We start from the raw sequence: 9783 nt of genomic DNA on the forward strand, positions 1-9783 counted from the left end.
TCTTAGCGTTGTCTGCATGCATTCCACCGGAATCGTTATAGCACTGTTACTGGTCTCAACGCTGTCGACGGCCACTCTGTTGTCAACGGTCACCGCATTGTCAACAGTCACTGCACTGCCAACGGTCTCTGCGTCTTATACGGTCATTGCATTGTTAACGGAAGAGTTATTGCACTATCTCTGTTCTCAACTGGATGGAATGAGCCCACGCGTCAAGCTAAACTAGGTAATTTAGACGCTGGTGTTGTATTCTAGAACGCGGGACAACTTGGACGTTTACAACTTCGTAACGTGGTTATAGCCCGTACTTCTTCTCTTCATAATAGCGTTACTTGTCACTTCTTAGCCCCCAGAAATTTCTAATTGAAAAAAAAGGCCGTTGGACATCCGCTTAACCCCTTAAATATGGATAATCTCCGCAGCAGATTTTGTTCAGGTTAGCGATTCAAAATTATACTCAACAGTGGGAGCAGTTTCAGAGCTGAGTGGAGTCTCGGTCGATCGAGTCCTGTTTTGTTAGGAGTCTAAGTAAAATCGTCAGTCGCTCACCAGAACCAAATCTGCAGTGAACGCCATCGAATTGAAAATATTAGTTTGTATACATGACAACCATTCAAACCAAGAACTAAAAAATCTCGCTTCGCTAATACATATTGTCATGAGAAGTACCGAGTCTCGGTATATCACTTCAATTCAAGGGGGTATCGTCGTGATGCTGAAAGCGAACTTAGCTAACGTTCATGTATAATAATATCACATCACTTTATCGGACCAGTTAGTTATTGGAAGGCATTGGCGGACACCTTAGGAAGGTAAGAAAAGCGGCTATATTATGCACTGAGGTAATTATAGATTCATTAAGCCATTTTCTGTTTGAATAAACAAGGACAGCCTCTCCGTCATCTTCAGCTGAACGAAACCAGCTGTCGGAATAATGCCTTCCTCAAGAGTTATGCCATTGAGGGCTCATTGAGGCACGATTTTATTCCGGCTAATGCCAGCGACTTCTCTAAATCAGTTCAGGAAACGATTAAACCTCACTCAACTGGAAAGAGTAAGGATAAAATAGGTGTTTGCCTGCAAGCTCGCCAGTGAGATCCTTAAGAGTGAAGAGGGCTGTGCACCTGTCTGCGTTTGTCTCCGGCAAGGGATCGAAGCTTTGAAAATATATTTTGAAAGTAATGAAAGTTGTTTGCACGAATCATTGCCAGTCTGCTTTACCAAGGAGGGCGGACGAGTTGCAGTTTTATCAAGAAATGAGTTAGGTGGTGTACCCGAGTTGACTAGAATTGAATCAGAGTTGAAAGTGGTTTGCTGTTTTCCATGCTTGAAAATTTATGTTGGATTTATGTTGCATATATATTTCCCATACAAAGATATACTCAATTTATCATGGGCAGCTCAATGATTTCTTCTTCTTTTTTTCTTCTTCCTATTCCTCTTCTTCTTTTTCTTCTTTTTCTTTCTTCTCCTTCTTCTTTTTCTTTCTGACTACTGAAAGTGTCCGGGAGAACATGAAAGTACGCAGGTGACAGCGTTTGCAAGTTCGCTTGGCCTGTCCCTAAAGAAGTCCACACAAACAAAATTTAACAAATCAAACAGCAAGCTTTCTTATTGCACAAGCAGGGTGCAGCTTTGGCACAAGTAAAGTTGGTGGTGTCCTTGCAATGCCGAAAGTTTGCTTGCACTGTTGAAAGCGTGCAAGAGTTGTTGGACAGGAAATGGGTGACGTCACAAGAATGCTCAGGGGTCGATGGGAACAGCAACCGCCGACATGGAACTCTGATGAGCATGTGCTTTTATATACACAGAATCCTTTACACATTTACGTATCTACTTATTCATTTACCAGTTTGTATGTGTTTATTTCTTTATTTGACTGATTTGCTTATTTGTTGCATTCAGCCTTGCTATATCCATATTAACCATGTTCCTTAAGAGGAGCACTGCGTTATTTTTGTTACGTGCAAGAATTTTGTTCTGGCTAACCCCAGCTTGGGAAAGCCTTTGGTTCAGGAGGGCTGCATGTTATTTTTTGTTCACTATTTTATAATATTTTTCTTTAACCAGTCTTCTGCATCCGACCTCGTTATATGCTACATAGTATAATCTAACATGTAGAATATAATGAATTCCATGCTTGACATACTAAAGGTATTATTCATCAAAGGTGTATAATGTAAAATATTATAGATTAACGTATAATTCCTTTCAAATTTATGCATATTATAACCACTAGGAAAAGTAAACTAACGAAACAGAGCGCTTTCGTATAATTACATCTTCAGTGCTGATAAAAAGAAGGAATTATAAAATGAAGAAACAAGGTACAGAATATATGACTGAGACATGGTGAAGAGGGAATTCGGAGATGTAGTGGAAGAAGTACACGTGACATTTGATACCGTCTTGGTAATCAACAAGTATGGGACAATTGCTCATAACTGGTATATTACAATTTAAATAATTTTGAAATTTCATGGCAAATATAACTATCTAATTCGTACAGACCCTGATGGAGATTAACATTTATTCCCTTACTATACTTGTTGTATTGAGAAATGGCCGTTAGGGCGGAGCACTGGGAGTCCCCCTGTGGTGCCACATATAATTATTTTATAATTTTATTTTATTTTATAATTTTATTCTATATTTTTATAATGTTGCCACATATAATTATATTATATTTTTTTGCCACACACCACCACTGAGGTAAAAATCAAAGCAATGTTTTCTATACAAAGGTTTCGTTTCCTCGAGTCATAGACATGGCATATGAGCAAGAGAGAGCGACGTTGCCGCTACATCTATTCTCTGGCCCCGCCCCCCTCACACTGCATTCAGTGTAAGCCGTGCGGGCCGTGTTATCTGTGGAGATGTGGCAACACCGGGAAATCTCCTAACCCCGCATTAACGGTCACTTCTCGCTGCGCTGACTATAGATTTGATCAAACTGCATTCAATTAAATTTCTTTCTGTGATGTTATTGTTGTATTTGATGACTTTAGCGTTATCCCAGTCAATTGGGTGGTTAAAATGGTTCATGTGGTTGAAGATGCAGCTAGATTGGTTTCCCTCTCTAACGTATTTTTTGTGTTGATTGATTCGTGTTTTGAGTGTTTTAGCAGTGACCAACATAAAACTGATTACATGATTTTAGTGATAAAGGATGTGTGTACAAAATACCTTGTAAATCATGTAATCAGTTTTATGTTGGTCAGATTGCTGATATATATATATATATATATATATATATATATATATATATATATATATATACATATATATATATATATTTATACATATATATATATGTGTATATACATATATGTATATATATATACATATTGCAAAAATAATCACAATAACGCTTGACTAAATAATATTGCAAAAACCACAAGGAAAATAAAGTCGGAATACCAAACCTTTTCGTCTATTACGACATCCTCAAAGTACAAGAAAGAGAAATAGAACACAATATTTATACAGAAATAAGAAAACTGGGGAATGTTATAGCCACATAAAAGCTTCGGACAATATACACGCGCAGATAATCATATACAAATAAGATTCCAGGACTGATTGCGCGATCTTTTGATTTCAAAAGTCCATCACTCATTAACAAGCTATATAAATCGTTAGTTCGTCCACATTTGGAATATGCTGTTTCCGTATGGTCACCGAATCTCATTAAAGACATTGACAGACTGGAAAAAGTACAACGGCGAGCCACAAAACTGATTCCAAATATCAAAAATAAATCATACGAAAATCGACTAGAACATATGAATCTGTTTTCCCTAAAAAAGCGTAGACTCAGAGGTGACTTGATACAGGTCTTTAAGATTTTAAAGGGAATTGACAACATCAAAAGTGACAAAATTTTCACATTGAATGAGAATCAGACAAGAAACAATGGTCTCAAACTGTCCAGAAATAGATTCAATTTGGAAGTAGGTAGAAACAACTTTGCCAACCGTGTAGTTAATGAATGGAATAAACTTCCTGCACAGGTAGTGCAATGTAGTTCAGTGCGAAGCTTTAAGAATCATTTAGATAAACACCTAAGCAAGATGCTGTAATGATTATAATTTATGTTATATTATTTGTTTTTGTTTTATTATCATTTGTCTGTATGATTTTAATTTATCATTAGTTATATGTCAATTTATTATTATTTACTATTTACCTGTTTGTTTATTATTTAACTATACCTATGCATTTATTTATGTATTTTATTTGTTATTTACATGATTATATATATATATATATTTTTTCGCATCCGACCTAGTTATGGACCAAAAGGTCTCCTGTCGGCATGCTCCGCCTTTGTAATCCTTTGTAAATGGAACTATTGTTAGTTCCATTTGTATATGATTATGTGTGTATGTATATTGTCCGAAGCTTTTATGTGGCTATAACCTTCCCCAGCTTTCTTATTTCTGTATAAATATTGTGCTCTATGTCTCTTGTGCTCTGAGGATGTCGTAATAGACGAAAACGTTTAGTTTTACGACATTATTTTCCCTGTGGTTTCTGCAATATATATATATACATATATATGTATATATATATATATATGAATATATACATATATATACATATATATGTATGTATACACACACACACACACACACACACATATATATATATATATATATATATATATATATATATATATTTATATATATATACAGTGATACATTGAGATACGATCGTCCTAGCATACAAAAAAATTGAGGTACGATGTATGTATGTGGCAAACTGTTCGCTCGCCTCCCGACGATTCCCGACGCTTCAGTTCATGAACTGTCTTCTCGTTTACATCTTCGTTCTCTGTTCATCGTGTCTGTGGCTGTTTTGTGTATTACTATTATCATTATTATTACTATTATTACTATTATTATTATTGATATTTTATCTTTTTTTTTTTTTTTTTTTTTTTTTTTTTTTTTGCAAAACCATGAGTCCCAAATGTAAAGATAAAGATATTGAAAAGAAAAGAAAATTATCTCGATGGAGGTAAAATAATTTTTTATTGTTTTTAGACGCAAATATTCACCGATGTGGAAAATATTTTACATCTCAAGTTTACAGGAAGCTATCCAATGTCCTTTCATACATTCATTTTTACTCTTATCACAGTCAAAACACCAAATTATCAGTTTTTTCATCAATGTTTCTAAGAGCGTATAGAATTTGTTCCCCTGAGTTTTTGGATCAAGAAATAAAATTCATTTATGACACTGGCGAAAATTTAAAATATCCAAAACATCTGATTGACAAGACAAAAATCAAAGCTAGGATATCTTTTCTTAATACTTCGCAGGTCAAACAATTTGATTTTAAGAATATGTTAATGAAAATTTTATCAGTCTTCCTAGCATTTAAAAAAAATGGTATCCAGGTAGTATTTAAAAACAATGATAGTATTAAATAGCTTAATAATCAGAAATTCACCAAGAGAAAAAGAAGGTTGTATTTATAGCATACCATGTAAAAATTGAGATTTTATTTACATAGGCCAAACAGGCAAAGGTTTGAATAAAAGAATAAGTCAATACAAATATAGTATTAGAACGAGGCAATTATCAAGTGGATTATTTGTCCACCAAAGGAATTATGGACATAATATTGACTGGGGAAACTCAAAAGTAATTACATCTGGTAATAATATTGTAGAAAGAAATATTATTGAATATTGTTACATAAAAAGAAATTTTGAAAATAATATGAATTTGAGTTTGAGTTTGGACAACTTTATTATTGACAAGATTGTGTGTGATCATTTGTAACATAGGACTTTTCTGAATATCCTGTCTTCCTATATATATATATAGTTTCTTTCTGTATTGTTTTTCTGTACCTTTGAAAATGTCTAGACTTAAATAGACGAAAACGTTCGGTATCTGTTTTTTCAATTTCACGGTGGTTTCTGCAAAAATAGTTTATCACGTGTGTTTTGTGATTTCTTTGTATATAAATACATACGTACATACCTACCTACATACATACATACATACATGCATGCATACACACATACATACATATATGCATATATATATATATATATATATATATATATATATATGTGTGTGTGTGTGTGTGTGTGTGTGTGTGTGTGTATACATATGTATATATATATATATATATATATATATATATATATATGAGAGAGAATTGGGTGGGGAAGGGTAAACGAATTCTCTCTCATTTGTCTTAAATCATGTGTATATATATCTAAGTCTAAATAAAAATATTCTTCTAAAAAAACGCTGTGGAAGTCGGGGACAGGTGGTATTACGGTGACACTTTGTCCTAAAAATATTCTTGAAAAAGCGCTTGGGTAAGTCGGGGTCAGGTGGTATTTTTCTTCTTCTTCTTCTTCTTCTTCTTCTTCTTCTTCTTCTTCTTCTTCGCGTTCTTTTTCTTCGCGTTCTTCTTCTTCACGTTCTTCTTCTTCTTCTTCTTCTTCTTTGCGTTGTTGTTGTTGTTCTTCTTCTTCTTCTTCTTCTTCTTCGCGTTCTTCTTCCTCTTCTTCCTCGCGTTTTTCTTCGCGTTTTTCTTCGCGTTCTTCTTCGCGTTCTTCTTCGCATTCTTCTTCAAGTTCTTCTTCGCGTTCTTCTTCTTCGCGTTCTTCTTCGCGTTCTTCCACGCGTTCTTCTTCCTCGCGTTCTTCTTCCTCGCGTTTTTCTTCGCGTTCTTCTTCGCATTCTACTTCGTGTTCTTCTTCGCGTTCTTCTTCGTGCTGGGGATCCCGTGTTGGGGTTCCGCCCCGAGGCCGAAGGGGAAAACGAGAGATTAGAGCGCGGAAAGCTACGGTCGTAGGCTGCTGTCTGCGCAGCCAAGCCCCCGGCGAAGCCGGAAAGGGCGAAGCCCGCGGCTTGTGTATATATATATATATATATATTATATATATATATATATATATATATATATACATATATATACATACATATGGGTGGGAAGAGGAGAGACTAAAGTCTTATTCTGAGTTTTATTCTTGACAAGCTTCGCTACAAGCTTTTTCAAAAGAATATTACTACAGGGCTAGAAGTGGCGTTTATGTACGCGTGCATACCTTTCCAAGTGTAAGGGAACTCACATGTTACAATGAAAGAGGAATTATTTAAAGTATATAGAAATTAAGAATAAATTGATAACAATGTATGGTCACCGAATCTCATTAAAGACATTGACAGACTGGAATAAGTATAACGGCGAGCCACAAAACTGATGAACATATGAATCTGTTTTCCCTAAAAAAAAGCGTAGACTCAGAGGTGACTTGATACAGGTCTTTAAGATTTTAAAGGGAATTGACAACATCAAAAGTGATAAAATTTTCACAGACAAGAAACAATGGTCTCAAACTGTCCGGAAATAGATTCAATTTAGAAGTAGGTAGAAACAACTTTGCCAACCGTGTATTTAATAAATGGAATAAACTTCCTGCACAGGTAGTGCAATGTAGTTCAGTGCGAAGCTTTAAGAATCATTTAGATAAACACCTAAGCAAGATGCTGTAATGATTATAATTTATTTTATATCATTTGTTTTTGTTTTGTTATCATTTGATGAATAATCACTTCAAGTCTGTTTTCACTTTGAAGTGCGATCTCTCCCCCATGAACGAGATGATAACAACACATTTATTATTAGTTATATGTCAATTCATTATTATTTACTATTTACCTGTTTGTTTATTATTTAACTATACCTATGCATTTATTTGTGTGTTTTATTTGTTATTTACATTATTATAGTTTTTATTTATTATTTTATTATTATTATGATTTTTTTTCGCATTCGACCTAGATATGGACCAAAAGGTCTCCTGTCGGCATGCTCCGCCTTTGTAATCCTTTGTTATTACATATAATCAAACTGCGATTAACTCAAATAAATCATGAAGATTAATGAATTAAAATATCATGTAGATATATCCATCATAAATGCAAAAATACATCTAGGCTAATTGTGAACGAATGAAACTCGTTCGAAGCGCAGACAAAGCTGCTTTCGAAAGAAACCAGGCAACAATTGGGTTACATAAAATACAGAAAAATGTACTCCTTCATCATAGTACACATAAACACACAAACACATACACACACACACACTCACACACATACACACACAAGCAGTGACTGAAAAGGTGGAAGAAAAAATCAAAGAAAATGACCTACAGAAAATAAAGAAACAGTGGAAAGTTGAACAGGAATGTCAAAAAGTATCCCTTAACCCATTCAACTCCGATGACAAGATGTCTTGTCATTTGGTCAAATAAAACAAAAAATCATAAAACACCAAAATGTTTGATCAAACACCAGAAAAATATGACGTCAATCCTCGCTTCGCTCGCAGCGAAGCGAGGATTGACGTCATATTTTTCTGGTGTTTGATCAAACATTTTGGTGTTTTATGATTTTTTGTTTTATTTGACCAAATGACAAGACATCTTGTCATCGGAGTTGAATGGGTTAAAGAAATAATGGAGCAACAGGTCAAGAAAAATACCAAGGAAACGGTGATCCAAGTAATTAAAGAGAAAGGCAACTTAGTTAGGGACACAGTAGATAAGAAAGATGCATTGTAATCTATGGCATTAGAGAGAAGCATGATGTACCTAGATATCAGAGGGAAAAGGAGAAAGAGATCGCTAAGGAAATTCTGAAAGAATTACAAGTGGAAGGACAAGGTTTGGATAGGGAAATCGAGGAGACCTATAGGATGGGCAGATACTCTAAAAGAAAACAATACAGGCCACTGAAAGTAAAGCTTAGATTTCAAACAATTGCCGAGGAAGAACTATCCAGAACAATGAAATTAGCAAATAGTGAACATTGCAAGAATGTGTGGATAAGAAAAGTAATGAGTGAAGAAGAAAAAAAAAACTTAGAAACAAAGCGAATGAAAAAAAAAACGAAAAAAGATCTGAAACAGATTTTTTTCTTTCTTTTTTTTTCTTTCTTTTTTAGAGTGGTGGACCTAAGGCTGAGAAAATGGTATATAAGGAAAAAGGAAACAAAGAAGACAGAAAAAGACAAGGAGAAAGGAAATTAAAAATTGCTTATATCAATATAGATGGAATAATCTCAGGAATGAATGAGTTAAATGATTATCTGGCCTTAGAAAAACCAGACATAATGGGAATAGTAGAAACTAAATTAAAGTGTACTCCACCACCCAACACTGTGGGACAAGGTTTATACAACTGCTGGACAAAAGATAGAAAGGATAAACAGTGTGGTGGAGTATTAATTTTGACTAATAAAGATTTGAATGTAACAAAAATAACTGAAGGAAAAAATAATGTGGAATCAATTACGATACAAGTCGAAAGCAAACACATGAAGAGTAGAAAATTTGTAGTGGTATATGTGCGCCCCAAAACAAAGTCCTGGACAGAAAGTGATCATTCCAAAATATTAGAAGATACAAAATATGAATTAACTAATATACTGAAGGACAGAGGAAATACAGTAATTATGGGTGACTTTAATTCAAAAGAAATATGTTGGGAGGAAATGACAGTGAAGGGCGGAGAGAAACTCTGGGGCAACGTCCTGCTCGACATGACCATCGAATACACAATGACTCAGTGGATAAAGGAAAATACCAGATGCAGAGGTAGTGAAGAACCATCAAGGCTGGATTTAATACTTACGACAGAGCCTGCAATTGTCGATAAAATTTATTACAAAACTCCGATAGGAATAAGTGACCATGTACTAATAGAATTTGAGTTGAAATAGCAAATGGATCAAAGTAGAAATGAAA

Source organism: Oratosquilla oratoria, chromosome 40, assembly GCF_046742065.1.
Source record: "Oratosquilla oratoria isolate Oo_2021 chromosome 40, ASM4674206v1, whole genome shotgun sequence".
Taxonomy (NCBI): domain Eukaryota; kingdom Metazoa; phylum Arthropoda; class Malacostraca; order Stomatopoda; family Squillidae; genus Oratosquilla; species Oratosquilla oratoria.